Source organism: Schistocerca americana, chromosome 1, assembly GCF_021461395.2.
Source record: "Schistocerca americana isolate TAMUIC-IGC-003095 chromosome 1, iqSchAmer2.1, whole genome shotgun sequence".
NCBI classification, from domain to species: Eukaryota; Metazoa; Arthropoda; class Insecta; order Orthoptera; family Acrididae; genus Schistocerca; species Schistocerca americana.
Window position 1 is genome coordinate 819,376,574 of NC_060119.1, and position 22,259 is coordinate 819,398,832.

General features: G+C 49.2%; 1 protein-coding gene across 1 annotated transcript in view; it reads right to left on the reverse strand.

Moving 5' to 3' along the window:
* Nucleotides 1–22,259, reverse strand: part of LOC124546254 (pyrimidodiazepine synthase-like) — a 90,183-nt gene that overhangs the window by 18,506 nt on the left and 49,418 nt on the right. The gene's annotated exons all lie outside the window — the stretch shown is intronic.

Sequence of the window (22,259 nt, forward strand, 5' to 3'; positions counted from 1 at the left end):
GAGAGAGGGATAAGAGGGTGAAGGCGGGCGAGTTGTTCTGCTCAGAAAGCAGCTGGAGGGTCTGGGACACACGTGACGGAAGATGGACACACTTCATCCGACCAATGTTTCCTCGCGCTCTAGTATTAGATAAACAGTAATGCAGGAAACTTTGTAGAATCTCAGCATAGAAACCAACGACGATGTGAGAGTAAGCCAACAGACATAAAAGAGTAAGTATAGTTAAAGGAAGGTGGAAAGGATAGGAGCCAGGCGAGACCACTGAACAAGAGCAGCCTTGGCCTCCTGAGTTGGATCAGGTGAGAGTGCACCCCTCTAGTCCCTCAAGTGGCTGATGAGGCCAATGTGCTCTATCTCGTGAGTAAAACGTAAAACGAGATCAACTGTTCTGCCACCTTCCACTAGCACCAGGGCAGCGAGTCAGCCAGTTCTAGTTTTTACTGTAGGTTGGCTGAAATAGGGCACTACAGTAGGATGTGGGCATGTCAGACTGGTACCAAACCAACACTGGAATGGATACTCACATAATAGAATGTGGCCAATGTGGAGTCAGCAGAGAACGGTAGCTTCCCTTTGAGAAGCAGGGAGGGAAGACTGGTACATGGGTGATGTGGCCTTTATTGGTCACAGTTTCTTTGGAGAAACCAGGGCACAGCAATGTGAGTTCCAAGCCTCCAACAACCAATGGCATAAAGCTGACTAAAGATCTGGTTCTGATACCCCCATCGCCAAAGTAAGAATCCTGGTAGCCCACCGCCAACCCGTCAGCAAATTCTTTCCCTGGGATCTCAATGTGACTGTCGAGACAAAGACAGGCAACCCCCCCCGGCTTTATGGAAGCCAGAAAGGAGCTCTTAGATAGTCATGACCAAGGATCTCATAGGTAGTACTGGTTGATTGACTGAAGACTTCTACTGATTAAGAACGTCTTTCTGGTGCAATGACGAACATGCTTGAGGGCTCGACTCATGGCCACCAGTTATGCAGTAATTTTACTGTATACACTCGGTAGGGAACGTTGTTCATTGCATCCTGCATATGTGTAGACATAACTGGTTCGTCCATTGACCAAAGAGCTGTCAGTGTATATCACTTCCAAACGCAGAAATGCATCAATGATGGTCAGCAAGAGGCGCCGAAAAACAGTGACATGAAAAGAATCTTTCAGTCCAAAGGATACATTGAGACAGATCCGAGGAAGGGGTGCATAGCATAGGAGCATACATGAGTCGTTCCTGACAAGAGGCGACCGTGGAGAAGTTTTAGTTCAGAGCAAAGACACTGCATCTGAGCTGTGATTGTGACTCCAATTCTGGGCTGCTGTTTCAGGAAAAAGTTGCCCAGAAGTGGAGCGATGGGGGTGGGGATGGCAGCAACTGTGTATCACAGAATTCAGCAGCATTTCTTGGCATCCTATCTGTAGTGATGGGAACCCAGCCTCTGTCAGTTGTTCACAGGGTTAGTCTGAGAGCCACCTGTTGCAAGCCAGACCCAGGCAGTAGAGTCCATCGCTGAACTATGTGCCAGACAACCAGAATCAAAACTGGACAGGTTGAAAGCTTTTTACAGCTGCAGATATGTAGAGTAGTCTGCACACCAGCTGCCGTTACTGAGGCAGTGGAGAGTATTAAGATGTAACCAGCACATTCATATAAGCTGGCCACGATGGGAAAGGGATGTCAACTAGGCATCTATGACTGATTCCAAAAAGCGATAAAACTCCACCACATTGAGAAACTGGTCATCAAGGTAGAGTTCTGGCTGTAGTTGACAGTAAAAAATCATGCATGATACATGTCTTGGTAGCTGGAAACAGGAAGCCATGTGTGAGAGCCTAGGACTGCACCTTTCATATGGCACTCTGCAGCTGGCAGAGCAATAGTAAATGCAAAAATCGCTAGCATATGGGGGAAGGTGACACTGTATATCTGCATGTGCAGCTATTCCACTGACAGCCATTAGAGAAAGGGGCACAATCAATAGAGCCCTGGAGGACCCTATTCTCTTGTATATGGCTGAGTATTGTCGGAAGCACTAACCTGAAATCTGAAATTATGGTGTGACAAGAAGTTCCACACAAAAATTGTGAGTGTGCCCCAGAGACCCTAATCTCATAGGGTAACAAGAATGTTATGACGCCACATGGGGTCATAAGCCTTTTGCAGGTCAAAGTTGATTGGACAGTATATTCCAGGCACACCAAGTTGTCAGTAGTGGAATGATCCTGGGACAGACACTGACATAATGTTGGTAATACACTCTTAGGTATTTGGGTATTTGGCTGTGGATGTGGTCTGGCCCTGGGGCCACATCAGTGCGAAGGGCTAGGACCACTGAGGAATTCCCACTCACTAAATGGTTGACCATATGGCTGTAGGTGATGTGCATTGAAAGAGGACATGAAATGCAGGCTGACAGTTCTCAGACATACAGGCTAGAGAAAATTGCAGAGAAGTGCATTTGGCGACAACATCTGGGTCAATGTAGACAATTCCATTCAGGGAGACACCTATAAGACTTCGGGGGACTTGTTTCCTTAGCGGCATCAAACCTTTGCCCAAACCACGAAAGGAGGGAAACATAGTCAAATGGTAGCAGCACACTGTTCCTAATGTTATTGTTTTTGTCAGTTTATTAGGTGACAGACATGGGCACATCACCATTAAAAGGAAATAAGGTGATCCATTGATGGATGTGATTTACAGCGATGGAGAGCCCATCTGTGACCTTTAATGCCCACAGTGATTTCTGATCAAGTTAATGTCTTCCAATGAAGGTATACAAAGGAATAGAGAATCGCTAAGTCTGCCGTCAATAGAATAGCTGCAATTGTGCTCTAGTCAGCTACACTGTTACTTGCTCATGGAAAAAAGCTAAGGGCGATGGCAGAGGCAAAGGCGTCCTTGTCAGCAGTGTTGAGAGGCCATCCAGGTTGACACCCAGGTGAGTGATGCTGAGGAGGGACAGGACTATAGGGAAATTAATGCCAGACAAGTAGTCACGGACTCTCAAGTGGGTTGAGGGAGGGACAAGACCAGGGGTGCAAATGCAAAGACCAGTGACCAAGTAATCCCAATACGCACATTCAACTTTGTGTGGACCCAGTATTGAACAGAAAAGATAAAACTCTTAGCACATTTTCAATAGCGTTACTATGGCCAGTTGTCTCAGTACCACCCCAGAAATGGTTGTGGGCATTTAAGTCACTCGAACTGGGAAAGACTGGGCGAGCTGAGAAATCCATACAGAAAATTCTGTGTGAAACACTTAACTGTCAGGAGGGTGATAAACATTACAGACCGTAAAATCCAGAGACATCCTCACACAGACTGCCTCAGTCTCCAAAGACATACAAAGTGGCTCTTGCTCATGCGTTGAAGCATGACATGGGAGGGGTCATGTAAGGTTCTGGAAGGCATTGATGCACCATCGCCTTGACCTCTTCAGGTAACAAGCACTCTTTGAGGACCAGAATGAAGACACGAGTATCAAACCTATTGTCATCTGGTCCACACTGGACACAGACAGAATGCACATCTCGACGCTTCACATTTACACTATAGAAAGAGGTCTTAGTGGATATGATACCCTGTACAATGCTGAGACTTACGGGGGACCGGGGGTGGGGGTGGGGGGGGGGGGTGATAGTTGCAGAAATGTCCCACAGCTTCTTACAGGCGAGTAACATTTGCAGCTGAGCAGAGGATGCCTTTCTAATCAGAACTGAACCACTTCATTTCCAAAATTGCTGCTGTTTCTGCCCCAAATCCGTCGTCATCGTCGTCGTCATCGTCGTCGTCATCGTCGTCGTCATCGTCGTCGTCATCGTCGTCGTCATCGTCGTCGTCATCGTCGTCGTCATCGTCGTCGTCATCGTCGTCGTCATCGTCGTCGTCATCGTCGTCGTCATCGTCGTCGTCATCGTCGTCGTCATCGTCGTCGTCATCGTCGTCGTCATCGTCGTCGTCATCGTCGTCGTCATCGTCATCGTCGTCGTCATCGTCGTCGTCATCGTCGTCGTCATCGTCGTCGTCATCGTCGTCGTCATCGTCATCATCATCATCATCATCGTGATCATCATCATCTAAGACTGATTATGCCTTTCAGCATTCAGTCTGGAGCATAGCCCCCTTATAAAATTCCTCCATGATCCCCTAGTCAGTGCTAACATTGGTGCCTCTTCTGATGTTAAACCTATTACTTCAAAATCATTCTTAACCGAATCCCGGTACCTTCTCCTTGGTCTGCCCCGACTCTTCCTACCCTCTACTGCTGAAGCCATGAGTCTCTTGGGTAACCTTGCTTCTCCCATGCGTGTAACATGACCCCACCATCTAAGCCTGTTCGCCCCGACTGCTACATCTATAGAGTTCATTCCCAGTTTTTCATTGATTTCCTCATTGTAGACACCCTCCTGCCATTGTTCCCATCTACTAGTACCTGCAATCATCCTAGCTACTTTCATATCCGTAACCTCAACCTTGTTGATAAGGTAATAAGAATCCACCCAGCATTCGCTCCCATACAACAAAGTTGGTCGGAAGATTGAATGGTGCACAGATAACTTAGTCTTGGTACTGACTTCCTTCTTGCAGAAGAGGGTAGATCGTAGCTGAGCGCTCACTGCATTAGCTTTGCTACACCTCGCTTCCAGTTCTTTCACTATGTTGCCATCCTGTGAGAATATGCATCGTAAGTACTTGAAACCGTCCACCTGTTCTAACTGTTCCTCCTATTTGGCACTCAATCCGTTTATATTTCTTTACCACTGACATTACTTTCGTTTTGGAGATGCTAATCTTCATACCATAGTCCTTACATTTCTGATCTAGCTCTGAAATATTACTTTGCAAACTTTCAATCGAATCTGCCATCACAACTAAGTCATCCGCATATGCAAGACGGTTCATGGTGTGGGTTCCTCTAGTCATGACTTAGTTCATGAACCACGGGCAACGTATGAGTGGCCAAGTAAGTGGTCCCGACAGTCGGGATACCAGTTACTTTGGAATAAGGCTGGGCATCTGGGACATATTCTGAGTCGTGGTCACCTTTGTGCTCATACGGCAAAGACTACCAAATCCACCGGTTAGTCCCTCAACCGTTAGGGGTAAAACCCAATGGGACTCGGGGCAAGTAAGGCTAGCAACCTGCTTCCCTGGTACTTTAATTATGATGCTGGCAACAATCAGAAATGCCTCAAGGTGCTCAACAAAGAATAATGACTCTTTGGTGAAAGAGGAACATCCGTCAGTCCTAGAGCAAACTAAGTATTGTGGGGAGTATTTCTCCCCTTGCCTCCTAGCTTAACGTTACTTCCACGGCATTGTCGGGGAAGGAAATGTTATGGGGTCATATCCTCCCATATTACAGTTTTCCTTTGCTTCAGAAGAAACTGCCCAGCTTCATTTGCCTTTCATCCACCTTGCTGCCACCTACTCCAAATAGCTGTTCTCCCCACAGGTGCCACCCAGTCAAAGCAAAAAACACAATCTGGCTGGTCAAATCTTGCCTGTGTCCACATGCCCAAGCCACGATGGGCATATGCTCCTTGGCATACGTGAACAGTTTCCAGCTCAGGAACCAATAATGCGATCCCTGCGTTGTCAGGGGGTTACAACCCTGCAGGTACTTAAGGACACGCCCGCACACGCACACTGAAAGCGAGGGTGGAAAGATAGAAAGACACTACGGGCAGAACGAACGCAGTGTTGGGCGATCTTCCTTCCACAATCTGTACTTCTGTAAAACTTTGACCTAATTTCAAACAATGAGGATCATATCGCTGATTTTTTCGGGAATGCAGCAGAAGTTTCGCTGGGAAGACTGTACGCATTCTCCGTACAGTTCCGATCTCCACGCTATTTCCGTAGTTTTGGAACTCTGGAGAAAGACATTCGTAGCCATCGATTTGGTTCCAACGAAAAGGCTCAGGCCTGGGTATGATTATGGTTACGTAATCAAGTGCATGAGCAGATCTTGCATCACAGTGGGATCGTGTGTTAACAGTTGCGATTACTTCTGAAATAAACAGTTTACTTTTTTTCATATGTGTCGTTTTCATTTAACTGCTTCCTATACAATACAATATATGTCATGGCAGTTAGTAGAACGACACTGCACTGTGGTTGACACAGGCACACTTATTAGGCACACTTATTAGGCACACTTATTAGGCACACTTATTAGGCACACTTATTAGGCACACTTATTAGGCACACTTATTAGACACACTTATTAGACACACTTATTAGACACACTTATTTACTTTTTAGACACACTTATAAACAGTACGCCAACATGACAGACTTTTTGATAATTTAGGATGAAAAGGAGAAATTAGAGTTTAGCGTCCTGTTGGGAATTAAGTAAATGGAGGAAGCACAAACTCAGACAAGCTTAGAAAAGGATAGCCACCGTGTCTCTCTCACAGGACTCACCCACGATTTTGTCTTCAGCTATTGAGGGAACCCGTCGAAAATCCAGAATCTGAATGCATAGAACCGCCCCTCACTCTTCTCCTCCTCCTCCTCCTCCTCCTCCTCCTCATGTACGCTAGTGAAGTATTTGAGCCATTTCACCAACGCGGCCGGTCCTGTCAAAGGATACCCATGCTATTTCGTCTCCAGCGCAGAGGAAAATATTTTGCAACAGCCCTAAAACAGTTTTCGATGGTAATAGCTACCCGAAGCTGGGAATATGAACATGTTTGTGATTATTTACGATCCTGACGGCTCAAAATATGGCTAGCTCTACGAAGACTCAGCAGCGACAGCATTCTGAGTTGAGTGAAATATTGCTACATTTACTGTTTATAGTGGGTGTTTCGCTGCCAGCGACGCGTTAAGGTGAATGCAAACTAATTTCTCCCGCAGTATCGCGTGATATGAAGTTCCACCACCAAGCGAAAACTTCAAATGGGTAAACTTTGCTTCTCATACGCGCAGTTCTTAACTGAAACAGGCTCGTTAAATGGCTTCGAAGTTTTTAGCTTCTTATGGAAAAGCTATATTATCTCGTGAAAACTTCTCCAGCGAAGTATTACTGTTAGCAATACCTACATCGGCACGCATTGGTGCCAAGCACCGAGAGCAAAGAAAAATATATACGTGCTGCACACTTTAGACACGTGCTGCATCCTTAACGCATTCTACGACGCCTAAACGCCTAAACTTGAGATCATAAAAAGCATGTCATTAACACGTGGGTTTTCCGACATTTAAAACTACGAATGTGTATTCGTATTACCACAGAAGCCTGAAAAGCATTTACTCTGCCTTAAGGTTGGTTTCTGGATTATATACACCACTGGCCATTAAAATTGCTACACCACGAAGATTACGTGTTACAGACGCGAAATTTAACCGACAGGAAGAAGTTGCTGTGATGTGCAAATGATTAGCTTTTCAGAGCATTCACACAAGGTTGGCGCCGGTGGCGACACCTACAACGTGCTCACATGAGGAAAGTTTCCAACTGATTTCTCATACACAAACAGCAGTTGACCGGCGTTGCCTGGTGAAACGTAGTTGTGATGCCTCGTGTAAGGAGGAGAAATGCGTACCATCACGTTTCCGACTTTGATAAAGGTCGAATTGTAGATTATCACGAATGCGGTTTATCGTATCCGCGACATTGCTGGTCGCGTTGGGCGAGATTCAATGACTGTTAGCACAATGTGGAATCGGTGGGTTCAGGAGGGTAATACGGAACGCCGTGCTGGATCCCAAAGGCCTCTTATCACTAGCAGTCGAGATGACAGGCATCTTATCCGCATGGCTGTAACTGACCGTACAGCCACGTCTCGATGCCTGAGTCAACAGATGGGGACGTTTGCAAGACAACAACCATCTGCACGAACAGTTCGACGACGTTTGCAGCAGCATGGACTATCAGCTCGGAGACCATGGCTGTGGTTACCCTTGACGCTGCATCATAGACAGGAGCGCCTGCGATGGTGTACTCAACGACGAACCTGGGTGCACGAATGGCAAAACGTCATTTTTTCGGATGAATCCAGGTTCTGTTTACAGAATCATGATGGTCGCATCCCTGTTCGGTGAACGCACATTGGAAGCGTGTATTCGTCATCGCCATACTGGCGCATCACCCGGCGTGATGGTATGGGGTGCCATTGGTTACACGTCTCTGTCACCTCTTGTTCGCATTGACGGCACTTTGAACAGTGGACGTTACATTTCAATGCGTTACGAACCGTGGCTCTACCCTTCATTCGATCCCTGCGAAACCCTACATTTCAGCAGGATAATGCACGACAGCATGTTGCAGGTTCTGGATACAGAAAATGTTCGACTTTTGCCCTGGCCAGCACATTCTTCAGATCTCTCACCAATTGAAAACGTCTGGTCAATGGTGGCCGAGCAACTGGCTCGTCACAATACGCCAGTCACTACTTTTGATGAACTGTAGTATCGTGTTGAAGCTGCATGGGCAGCTGTACCAGTACACGCCACCCAAGCTCTGTTTGACTCAATGCCCAGGCGTATTAAGGCCGTTATTACGGCCAGAGGTGGTTGTTCTTGGCACTGATTTCTCAGGATCTATGCACCCAAACTACGTGAAAATGTAATCATGTCAGTTATAGTATAATATATTAGTCCAGTGAATACTCGTTTATCATCTGCATTTCTCCTTGGTGTAGCAATTTTAATGGCCGACGGTAACAATATGCATCTCTAAGCTTTTCCGTATTGCGCAATGCGCTCGGGGTAACAGGTGCCGTTTCAACTGTCAGAGAGAAAGATTTGGTAGCTACATGGTGAAATACTTTTCCCACACATATCGTTAAGGTTACTGCATTCTACTACTGACGGCTAGTAGCAGTACAGAAGCCCATAAGAGAAAAGTGAGAAGACTAAACCATTTTCTTTCCCCGGAGCTCCCTGGTCTCCCTATTTAAATCTCCCCGACGCGACTTTCCCGAGTTCATAAAACACAATAATCGCAATAATTGCGGCATAGGACGAAAACTCATTGCTATTACTCTTAACATTAAAAGTGCTTTATCTTCACTTGTGTCTTAATACTATTGAGAAAGCTAAGGTCTGGCCCTCAACCCATGAACGGGTTCTTGGCCTGACTGCAGGCTTCAGTAGAATCTTTCGTTCGCGTTGACACTGGTAGGGGGAAATTAGCGAGCCCATTGCCCTGACCATGATTTAGCCTGGGAAACATCCCAGTTATACAATTTAATAGTAGGTCGAGTGGACCTGAGGCTGTCTTGGAGTGACTGTAACGAGAAGTGGTAAAACATGAGCAAGAGTGCGCTGACTGTCTTACTTCTGCATTCTTTCAAGGGAGTTTAGCTGGCAGGATACAACAGCGTACTGCGTATTCGTCCGCGCGACCGAATACACGCAGGTGAGGGGGGAATGGGGGAACACTTGCTTTCAATAGTGCCAGATCGATGCAGTGCGGTTAATTAGAGTAAGGCCATTCAAGACGTTTACTATGTTCGATACATCCATTGTCAGGAACGTTAATTACGTTCCTAGAAATGCCAGTTCAGAATTATGGGGGAGATTTGTGCGTAACAAAGTCAGAACTAACGTATGGCAATTCAGAAATAGCATACCACAGTTTGACACTGGATACTAGAACTGAAATTTCGGTGGTGAGTTGCAAAATAAAGAAAAACACCTCTGCTCAGTAGCCATCAAACGACTATGCATCACAAATGTTGGCATGGTGAACATAGATCAGCAATGACTGGAAGAGGATGAGATGCGTTGCATTGGCTACTTTCTCTACTGCGAGATGTTGCTCTGGTTTTTTTGCTTGTTTTTGTTTTGTTTTTGGTTTTTTGGGCGCAAAACTGCTATGGTCATTAGCGCCCAGTCTGCGACTTATGAAAAGGTAAAAAACGAAAATGGAAACCAGCAGAAATCGGAACGAAACTCAAAAAATTGGAGAAACTAAAAGCAGAGGGAAAGCTTAAAAACCACTACAGAAAGGGGTTGGTTGTCCCCAAAAAGAGCTTCAAATGACTCACACTAATAAACTCGAGAACGCGATCGGCTGAGCGCGTGTCATCTGCTAAAATGGACGATATTTGAGGCGACAGGTGTATACGGGCGCGTAACGGGGTAATATAGGGACACTCAAGTAAAAGGTGTCTTACCGTCCACAGCTGAGAGCAGTGGGGACAAAGTGCGGGAGGATCGCCGCTTAAAAGTTGTCGATGGCTAAAAAGACAGTGCCCTATCCCGAGTCTAGTTAAAATTACCTCCTCTCCTCCCGACGACGCATTCGGGAGGAAGAGGTCCAAGCACAGAAGAGCTTTCACGTCCCGAAATTTATTATTGGGAAGTGTCGACCAATGTGCATGCCATAAAAGAACACGACGACATAAAATACTCCGTAGATCGGCGAAAGGAATCGTGCGAATAGCTGGCCGAAGAAGAGAGACTGCAGCCTTGGCCGCTATATCGGCCGCCTCATTTCCACAGATACCAACGTGTCCTGGGATCCAGAGGAACGTCACCGAGACGCCCCCCAAGTGGAGCAAGTGGAGGCAGTCCTGAATCCGGTGGACCAGAGGGTGGACAGGGTACAGAGCTTGGAGACTGAGGAGAGAGCTGAGAGAATCTGAACAGATAACATACTGTATCCGCTGATGGCGACGGATGTATTGGACAGCCTGGAGACCAGCGTAAAGCTCCGCAGTATAAACCGAACACTGGTCGGGAAGCCGAAATCGATTTGGGGTGTCGCCAACAATATAGGCACACTCTACACCAAACGATGTTTTTGAGCCGTCAGTGTAAATAAATGTGGCTTCCTTCATTTGTGCACATAGAGCAGAAAATGCCTGACGATAAACAAGTGAAGGGGTACCATCATTGGGTAACTGACAAAGGTCACGGAGCAGGCAGGTCCGGGGACGGAGCCAAGGTGGTGCTGTACCCCAAGTTGTCAAGAAAGTTTTAGGAAGGCGGAAGGAAAGAGAATGGAGCAGTTGACGGAAGCGGACTCCCGGTGGTAGTAGGGAGGAAGGGCGGCCTGCATACCCTAAATCCAAGGAGCCGTCGAAAAAAATGTCATGGGCCGGATTAAGAGGCATGGAAGACAGATGGCTAGCATAACGACTTAGGACAGCTCGCCGATTGGACAGCCGAGGTTCAGCAGTCTCAGCATAAAGGCTTTCCATAGGGCTGGTGTAAAAAGCTCCAGACACTAAACGTAATCCACGGTGGTGGATAGAGTCGAGACGCCGAAGAATAGACAGCTGAACAGAGGAGTAAACTATGCTGCCATACTCCAATTTCGAGCGCACTAAGGCGCGATAGAGGCGGAGGAGGACCACTCGGTCCGCTCCCCAGGAGGTACCATTCAGGACACGGAGGGTGTTTAGGGATCGCAGGCAGCGAGCCGAAAGATAGGAAACGTGGGCGGACCAGCACAGTTTTCTGTCAAACATAAGACCCAAGAATTTAGCGACGTCCGAAAACGGAAGGTTGACGGGTCCTAGATGTAAGGAAGGTGGGATAAACTCCGTACGACGCCAAAAATTAACACAAACGGTCTTACTGGGAGAAAAGCGGAAGCCTGTTTCGGTGCTCCAAGAGTGGAGGCGTTCGAGACACCTTGAAGACGTCGTTCAAGAAGGCTGGTCCGTTGAGAGCTGTAGAAGATCGCAAAATCGTCCACAAAGAGGGAGCCCGAGACATCAGGAAGGAGACAATCCATAATTGGATTTATGGCAATGGCAAACAGTACAACACTTAGCACGGACCCCTGGGTACCCCGTTTTCTTGGGAGAAACTACGGGACAGAGTCGTGTTCACCCGCACTTTAAATGTGCGTTCTGCCATAAATTCGTGAAGAAAAAGGGGGCAACCGACCGCGAAAGCCACAAGAGAACAGTGTGCGGAGAAAATTGTTCATGATATAAGTGGAGAGAGCAACAAGATGGTCAACTACAGAACGATGCTTTCGGAAACCGCATTGGGCAGGTGTGAAAAGACTGCGGGACTCCAGCCACCAAGCTAAACGGCAATTCACCATACGTTCCAAAACCTTATATACACTGCTCGCGAGAGAAATGGGGCGATAGCTAGAGGGGAGATGTTTGTCCTTTCCAGGTTTCGGAACAGGAACGACGATAGCTTCCCGCCATCGTCTGGGAAAAGTACTGTCGGTCCAAATTTGATTATAAAGGCGAAGGAGGTAACGCAGACTATGGTATGATAAATGCAGCAACATTTGTATGTTGATACCATCCGGTCCTGGGGCGGAGGAGCGAGAAGAAGAGAGTGCATGTTGGAGTTCCCGCATGGAGAAAACAGTATTGTAGCTTTCGTGATTTTGAGAGGAGAAAGCAAGAGGTAGCACTTCCGCTGCACGTTTCTTCGGGATAAACGCTGGCGGGTAATTTGAAGAGCTCGAAATCTCAGCAAAGTGTTGACCCAATGAGTTAGAAATTGCGACGGGGTCCACTAATGTATCATGCGCGACAGTGAGCCCAGAGACCGGGGAGAAACTAGGCTCGCCTGATAACCGTCGAATCCGACTCCAAACTTCCGAGGAGGGAGTGAAGGTGTTAAATGAGCTAGTAAAGACGTCCCAGCTTGCCTTCTTGCTTTCGCGGATGACGCGACGACACCACGTGCGGAACTGCTTATAGCGGATACAGTTGGCCAATGTAGGATGGTGTCTGAAAACGCGAAGAGCACGTCGCCGCTCACGTATTGCGTCACGGCATGCCTCGTTCCACCAAGGAACTGGGGGGCGCCAGGGCAATTCGGAGGTGCGAGGTATTGAACGTTCCGCAGCTGTAAGAATAACGTCTGTAATATGAGTGACCTCATCGTCGACGCTAGGAAAGTGACGGTCATCGAATGTCGCTAGAGACGAAAAAATTGTCCAATCGGCTTGGGCAAACTTCCAGCGTCTTGGGCGCATATATGGCAGGTGTGGCTGCCATCTAAGGACACATGGAAAATGGTCACTCGAGTGTGTATCAGCAAGGGCGAACCATTCCAAGCGCCGAGCTAGCGGAACAGTACCGACCGAAAGGTCCAAATGAGAGAAATTTGTCGTGGAGGCAGACAAAAATGTAGGGTCCCCAGTGTTGAGGCAAACAAGATCCGCTTGGTGGAAGACGTCTAGCAATACTGAGCCACGCGGACATGGATGTGGAGATCCCCAAAGTGGGTGGTGGGCATTGAAGTCTCCAACCAGCAAATAGGGGGGGGGGGGGGGGGGGGAAGCTGACCAAGAAGATGAAGGAGATCAGCTCGTGCCATTGATGTGGACGATGGAATGTATACAGTACAAAGAGAGAAGGTGTATCCAGAAAGGGAAAGACGGACAGCGACTGCTTGGAAGGAAGTGTTTAAGGAGATTGGGTGATAATGGAGAGTATTATGGAGAAGAGTGAGTCCTCCATGTGCTGGAGTGCCTTCAACAGGGGGGAGATCAAATCGGACTGACAAAGCCGTCGTGCGGACGCAGCTTTGTTTCCTGAAGACAAAAGATGACCGGCGAGTAGGATCGTAGGAGGATCGTCAATTCATCCCGATTGGCTCGAATGCAGCGGATATTCCAATGGATAATGGACATAGGGTGGACAGAAAATGGAAGAATGTGACCAAGGTTGCCGTCAACTCAACGACTGCTCAGAGCTTGCGACCGACAGAATGGAACGGCACTCAGCCGAAGGCAAAAGATCCTGATCCATAGGTTGTTCAGGAGCAGCTCCTGCCACCAGCGATCGGTTGGTTGATCGGCCGCCAGCAGTGCGCCTCGGCGACACAGAAGACTGCCGAGGGCGGTTACCGCCAGGTGGTGCTGTAGATGAGACACGCCGTGGCGGAAAAGGAGAGGAACTGCGTTTCTTATTAGCCTTCTTGGAAACATGATGTTTAGATGAAGGAGGAACCGATGGTTGTGAAGTTGGGGTACGTAAAAAATCTTCACGAGTATGCTCTTTTTTGGAAGTCCGGGTGTCTGACTTTTGGGATCGAGATTTATCAGAACCTGGTGAAGGGTGAGCCATAGATTGAGCAGGCGAAAGTGGTGAGGTTGAACGGGCGATCTTTGCGCTGGCCGATCTGACGACCGTGTCACTAAAGTTGAGATCACAAGTCTGCAGCCAGCTGGTGTGGCTGTGCGGTTAAAGGCGCTTCAGTCTGGAACCGCGTGACCGCCACGGTCGCAGGTTCGAATCCTGCCTCAGGCATGGATGTGAGTGATGTCCTTAGGTTAGTTAGGTTTAAGTAGTTCTAAGTTCTAGGGGACTGATGACCACAGATGTTAAGTCCCATAGTGCTCAGAGCCATTTTTCACAAGTCTGCATGGCCGCCTCCTTTGTTGGCCGAGGAGACGCAAGGACAGTGCTGTATTTTCCTGTCTGAGGCACAGTGGGCTTTCGACTTGCGAATAATTTTCGAGCAGCAAAGGTCGACATCTTTTCCTTCACTCTGATTTCCTGAATGAGCTTTTCGTCTTTAAAAATAGGGCAAACTCGAGTGGAAGCAGCGTGGTCACCCATACAGTTGATGCAACGGGGGGATGGAGGTGGACAAGCACCTTCATGGGCATCCTTGCCACACGTAACACATTTGGCCGGGTTGGAACAGGACTGGCTGGTATGATTGAACCGCTGGCACCGATAGCAACGCGTAGGGTTTGAGACGTAGGAGCAAACGGAAATTATCTCATAGCCCGCTTTTATTTTCGATGGGAGTTGAACTCTGCCAAATGTCAAGAAGACAGTATGGGTTGGAACAATGTTCGTGTCAACCCTTTTCATAACTCTATGAACAGCCATTACGCCCTGGTCAGACAGGTAGTGCTGAATTTCCTCGTCAGACAATCCGTCGAGGGAGCGTGTATAAACGACTCCACGTGACGAATTTAAAGTGCGGTGCGCTTCAACCCAGAGAGGGAAGGTGTGGAGCAGTGCAGTACACAGCAATTTTTGTGCCTGGAGGGCACTGACTGTTTCTAACAACAAGGTGCCATTCCGTAATCTGGAACAAGACTTTACAGGACCTGCAATTGCGTCGACACCTTTCTGAATAATGAAAGGGTTGACCATGGAGAACTCGTGACCTTCGTCAGACCGAGAAACAAGGAACTGTGGCAACGATGGAAGAACTGTCTGTGGCTGAGACTCAGTGAACTTACGTTTGTGAGCAGACATAGTGGAAGATGTGGAAACCATTGCGGAAGAATCCCCCATGATTACCGGCGTCTCCCATGGCGCGCTCCTCCCTTGTGGGGGCCCTCTCTGAGGGCACTCCCACCTTAGGTGATTGTTCACACCTCAGGTCACACCTCCCAAGAAACGGACGGAGGGACCAATCGGCACTTTTGGAAGGTATCAGCTCAGGTAATCACCCCTCCCTGGGCCTGGCCGTTACCAGGGGATACGTACGTGTCCTACCTGTCTACCCGGGGTGGGGAATTACGCGTTACCCCGTCACCAGCTACGCACGAAAATGCGTGGTTCGGCCTTCAGACACGAACAGGGAGCAAGAAAGAGAAAGGGAAAAACAAAGAAAGGAAAAGGAAAGAAGAGGTCTCAAACGCCGCAGCTGAGAAAAGGGTAAAGAGAAGAGGTAAGGGAAAGAGAAGGACAAAGCAAGGATGAAGACATGCAAGCAGAGAAGGTGAAGAATGTGTTACATTTACGAGCGTCCATCTCTGGACGTAGGCACAAACCATACTCCCAGGGGTATACCCTATGACAGTGTCCAACTTCTCATAATTTTTTTTTTTTTAGAAAGAATGGTTTTATGAACATGTAGATGTAATTCAACACTCTCCACCAAATCAGCAGGTCCGAAGTTTATGGAGCATATGTGTCACAAGTAACACAGTCAAAGATGAAATCTTATTTTACCACACAATATTTTCTTCAGCTTCCTAATAGGGTATGCTCTCTAAATGGACAATTTTTCTCTGTACTGTGATGGTGACATGGTTCAGTTGTTTATAAACGATATCGAAATTTAAAGCTACAGTCAGCATTCTTATTTAACAGCACCCAATTGCACAAAAAACTATATAAAAGCTGGAAAAATGTAGTGAATGTAATTTACAATTACTGCATAATGATGCTGATTGAGAGTCTGAGAAGTAGTACGGTAGGAGTCCATCAGATAGTTCCTACTAGTGACGTAACGTGTGTTTATTCAAAAACTGGTACGGTGGAAGTTAGGGAACTTCCTTATTCAAGTGAGTGAGGAGCTGTTCTCGTGAAACCTGTCCTTTTGATCGTTCGCTTCTCACGAGGAGACAGGATATGAAGAATGACACACGCAATTACCTTCCTCTGTATTCTACAGGAGCATGAAGAGTCAATTCGGGACAATACACGCGGAGGTGACAAAAGCCATGGCATAGCGACATGCACATACACGGATGGAGGTAATATGGTGTACGTAAGGGGTAAAAGGACAATTCTTTGTATGAGCTGTAGTTTGTACTCAGGTGATTCACGCGAAAAGGTGTGACGTGGTTATGGCTGCACGACGGGAATAAGCAGACTTTGAACGCGGAATAGTGGTTGGAGCTAGACGCATGGGACACTTCACTTTGGAAATCGTTAGTGAATTCAATATTGTGCGATCCACAATGTCAATAGTACGCTACGAATACTACATTTCAAGCATTATCTCTCACCACGGACAATGCAGTGGTCGAAAGCTTTCACTTAAAGACCGAGGGCAGCGGCGTTTTCCAGTTGTCACTACTAACAAACACGCGAAACTGCGTGAAATAACCGCAGAAATCAATGTGGGACGTACGACGAACGTATCCGTTAGGAAATTTATAATTTTTTTATAAATTTATATATAGTCAAGAGGCAAAATAATTTATTTCCAACCACTGACTGCCAATTATTTTGCTTCAGTTTTCCTGGAAATCTTGCAACTTGTTTTTCCCAGTTTGATTGGTTGGTTTGGGGGATTAAAGGGACCAGACTGCTATGGTCATCGGTCCCTTTTTCCAAGGACAAAGAACACCCACAGAGAATAAAAACGAGGAACAGAAGAGATCACAGACGATACAGAACAAGAGAAACTGAGACAAGGACAAGACAAAACGAACTAAAACCACACAGAGTGTGACGGTGGTTGGCCGACCATAGAAATAAATAAGGAAAAGCCAACCACTTTGAAACACATTAAAAAATCAGTGTAAAATCATAGGCCAAAGGCCAGAATCAACACAAACCAATAAAATAAAACAGAAACACTCAGAGTAAATGATAAAATCCCCCTGCCTGAATAAAACGTAAAACTAAGTCAGCCATAGTGGAGTCATCTGTTAAAAGGGCAGGGAGCGTAGCAGGCAGCGCAAATGTCTGCCTGACCACAGCTAAAAGGGGGCAGGCCAGCAAAATGTGGGCCACTGTCAAAGCTGCCCCACAGCGACATAGAGGAGGGTCCTCCCGGCGCAGTAAATAACTGTGTGTCAGCCGGGAGTGGCCAATGCGGAGCCGGCAAAGAACTACTGAGTCCCTGCGAGTGGCTCGCAGGGATGACCGCCACACAGCCGTCGTCTCCTTGACAGCACGGAGTTTATTGGACATTGTCAGTTCGCGCCATTCATCGTCCCATAGCGCCAAGATTTTGCGGCGGAAGACTGCCCGCAAATCAGTCTCTGGGAGGCCAAGGTCCAGAGATGGCTTGCTGGTGGCCTCTTTCGCCAGGCGGTCAACATGTTCGTTACCCGGGATACCGACATGACCGGGGGTCCACACAAAGACCACAGAGCGGTCGCAACAGGCAAGAGTATGCAGAGACTCGTGGATAGCCATCACCAGACGAGAACGAGGGAAACACTGGTCGAGAGCTCGTAAACCGCTCAGGGAATCGCTACAGATAACGAAGGACTCACCTGAGCAGGAGCAGATATACTCTAGGGCACGAAAGATGGCGACCAATTCAGCAGTGTAAACGCTGCAGCCATCCTGCAAGGAACGTTGTTCGGAACGGTCCCCTAGAGTGAGCGCATACCCGACACGACCAGCAACCATCGAACCGTCAGTGTAGACAATACCAGAGCCCTGATACGTGGCCAGGATAGAATAAAAGCGGCGGCGGAAGGCCTCTGGAGGGACTGAGTCCTTCGGGCCCTGTGCCAGGTCCAGCCGAAGGCAAGGGCGACGAACACACCATGGGGGTGTATGCAAAGTAGCCCGGAAAGTAGGTGGAACAGTGAAAACCTGAAGCCCAGAGAGAAGCTCTTTGACGCGGACCGCTATTGTACAACCAGACCGGGGCCGACGGTCTGGCAGATGGACGACCGAGCGCGGGAACAGGAGACGATAATTTGGATGCCCGGGCGAGCTTAGAACATGGGCAGCATAAGCGGCCAGCAAACGTTGGCGTCGGAACCGCAGGGGAGGTACACCTGCCTCCCCTAGTACGCTGTCCACGGTGCTGGTGCGGAAAGCACCAGTGGCAAGGCGTATCCCGCTGTGGAGAATTGGGTCCAGCACCTGTAACGCAGATGGGGATGCTGAGCCATAAGCCAGGCTCCCATAATCCAGACGGGCCTGGATTAACGCCTGTAGAGCCGCAACAGGGTAAAGCGGTCGGCGCCCCAGCGGGTGTGGCTCAAGCATCTCAGAGCGTTTAGATGCCGCCAACACGTCCGTTTAAGCTGCCGGATATGAGGCAGCCAAGTCAACCGGGCATCGAAAACCACCCCCAAAAACCTGTGGGTCTCCACCACAGCAAGGAGTTCGGCGGCAAGATAAAGCCGCGGCTCAGGATGGACTGTTCGGCGCCGGCAGAAATGCATAACGCGGGTCTTGGCTGCCGAAAACTGAAACCCATGGGCTACAGCCCAAGACTCCGCCTTACGGATAGCGCCCTGTAGCTGACGTTCAACAGCTGCAATGCCAGTAGAGCTGTAATAAAGGCAGAAGTCGTCAGCATACAGGGAAGCAGAGACAGAATTACCCACGGCCGCAGCAAGCCCGTTAATGGCTATTAAAAACAGACAGACACTTAAAACAGAGCCCTGTGGCACACCGTTCTCCTGAACGTGGGAGGAACTGTACGAGGCCGCGACTTGCACGCGGAAGGTACGACACGACAGAAAATTGCGGATAAAAATCGGCAGAGGACCCCGAAGACCCCATCCATGAAGCGTAGAACGAATGTGATGACGCCATGTCGTATCGTACGCCTTCCGCATGTCGAAAAAGACAGCGACCAGGTGCTGACGGCGGGCAAAAGCAGTACGGATGGCCGACTCCAGACTCACCAGATTGTCGGTGGCGGAGCGGCCTTTACGGAACCCACCCTGAGACGGAGCCAGAAGGCCCCGAGACTCCAGTACCCAATGCAAGCGCCAGCTCACCATCCGTTCAAGCAACTTACAAAGAACGTTGGTGAGGCTAATAGGACGGTAGCTGTCCACCTCCAGAGGGGTCTTCCCAGGTTTCAAAACGGGGATGACAATGCCTTCCCGCCATTGCGACGGAAACTCCCCCTCGACCCAAAGACGGTTGTAAAGATCGAGAAGGCGCCGCTGGCAGTCCACTGAAAGGTGTTTCAGCATCTGACAGTGGGTGCCATCTGGCCCAGGAGCGGTATCAGGGCAAGCAGCTAGGGCACTGCGAAATTCCCACTCACTGAATGGAGCATTGTAAGATTCCGGGTGGTTGGTGCGAAACGAAAGGCTCCGACGTTCCAGCCGCTCTTTAATGGAGCGAAAGGCCTGGGGGTAATTCGCAGAAGCGGAACTCATAGCAAAATGCTCTGCTAAGCGATTTGCAATGACGTCGGAGTCGGTACAAACGGCTCCATTCAGTGAGAGCGCAGGGACGCTGGCACGGGTCCGATAGCCGTAGACGCGTCGAATCTTGGCCCAGACCTGCGAGGGAGTGACATGGAGGCCAATGGTGGACACATACCGCTCCCAGCACTCCTTCTTGCCTTGGCGGATAAGGAGGCGGGCCCGCGCACGCAGCCGTTTGAAGGCGATAAGGTGGGCTAAGGAGGGATGTCGCTTGTGACGCTGGAGCGCCCGCCGGCGATCTTTAATCGCTTCAGCGATCTCAGGCGACCACCAAGGCACAGCCTTCCGCCGAGCGGACCCAGAAGAACGGGGAATGGCAGATTCGGCGGCAGTAACGATGCCGGTGGTGACAGATTGAACCACCGCATCAATGTCATCAGTAGAGAGAGGCTCAAAAGCGGCAGTGGAGGAGAACAAATCCCAGTCAGCCTTATTCATAGCCCATCTGCTAGGGCGCCCAGAAGAGTGACGCTGTGGTAGTGACAAAAAGAGCGGAAAGTGGTCACTACCACACGGGTCGTCATGCACACTCCATTGGACAGACGGTAAGAGGCTATGGCTACAGATGGAAAGGTCAATGGCGGAGTAGGTGCCATGCGCCACACTGAAGTGTGTGAAGGCGCCATCATTTAACAGCGAGAGATCGAGCTGCGACAACAAATGTTCAACGATGGCGCCTCGACCTGTGGCCACTGACCCACCCCACAGAGGGTTATGGGCGTTGAAGTCACCCAAGAGCAAGAAAGGTGGCGGCAATTGGGCGACGAGTGCAGCCAGGACATGCTGCGAGACATCACCATCCGGTGGAATGTAAAGACTGCAGACGGTAACAGCCTGCGGCGTCCATACGCGTACAGCGACAGCCTCTAAAGGCGTCTGGAGAGGGACAGACTCGCTGTGCAGAGTGTGAAGGACATATATGCAGACGCCACCAGACACCCTTTCATAAGCTGCTCGGTTCTTGTAATAACCCCGATAGCAACGGAGGGCGGGGGTTCGCATCGCTGGAAACCAAGTTTCCTGGAGAGCAATGCAGAAGAAAGGGCGAAGGCTGAGAAGTTGGCGGAGCTCAGCTAAATGGTGGAAAAAACCGCCGCAGTTCCACTGGAGGATGGTATTGTCCATGGCTGAGAAAGGCGTGAAAGGACTGGGAAGGCAATTTACGCCGCTTGTTCACTCACTGCCACCGATTCAGTACCCGTACGAGAGGCATCCATGGCGTCTGAGGGACCAGCGAGATCAAGGTCCTCAGCGGACGCTAGAATCGCGACTTCATCCTCAGACGCAGAGCGCGAAAGGTGCGGTGGGGTTGGTGCCACCGCAAGTTCTTTGGCCTTAGAGGTCTTTCTCTTGGACTTCTCTCGCTGAACCTTGGGTTTCACCGGCTGGGAAGGCTTCACCGATTCAGTCTCCGGGACAGAGGAGGATCGTGAAGCCCTACGCCCGGCCGCTGGTGAGGACTTATGCCACTGGCGGCCGTCATCCTTCCCGCTGGTGGAACCCTGGGAAGGGAGGGTCCCAAGGGAACTCTTACGGGCGAGAGTAGTCGAAGAAGTTAGACGCTTCTCCGGCTGAGAAGCGGGGACGGACGTCCCCGACGGGTGGGAGGAGGTTGCTCCTGAGGTAGGTGGTGCAGGAGCAACCTGTTGGGTAGAGCCCCCCACGGGCAAGGGGGCAGGAGGAGTCTTACTGCTTATCGAGCTGGCTGGAAGTCTCGAAACTGATGGAGCTAGCACAGTTGTTGTAGCAGCTGCATAAGAAGATGTCATTCTCACAGGATGGAGTCTGTCATATTTCCGTTTGGCCTCAGTATAGGTCAGCCGGTCCAGGGTCTTATATTCCATGATTTTGCGCTCTTTCTGAAAGACTTTGCAGTCAGGCGAGCAAGGTGAATGGTGCTCCCCGCAGTTGACGCAGATGGGAGGCGGGGCACATGGAGTATCGGGATGAGATGGGCGTCCGCAATCGCGACATGTGAGGCTGGAAGTGCAGCGGGAAGACATATGGCCGAACTTCCAGCACTTGAAGCACCGCATCGGGGGAGGGATATAGGGCTTGACGTCACATCGGTAGACCATCACCTTGACCTTTTCCGGTAACGTATCACCCTCGAAGGCCAAGATGAAGGCACCGGTAGCAACCTGATTGTCCCTCGGACCCCGATGAACGCGCCGGACGAAATGAACACCTCTACGTTCTAAGTTGGCGCGCAGCTCGTCATCAGACTGCAAAAGGAGATCCCTATGGAAAATAACACCCCGGACCATATTTAAACTCTTATGTGGTGTAATAGAAACGTTAACATCCCCCAACTTGTCACAAGCAAGTAACCTGCGGGACTGGGCGGAGGATGCCGTTTGTATCAGTACTGACCCAGAGCGCATTTTAGACAAGCCCTCCACCTCCCCAAACTTGTCCTCTAAATGCTCGACGAAGAACTGAGGCTTTGTGGAGAGAAAAGACTCCCCACC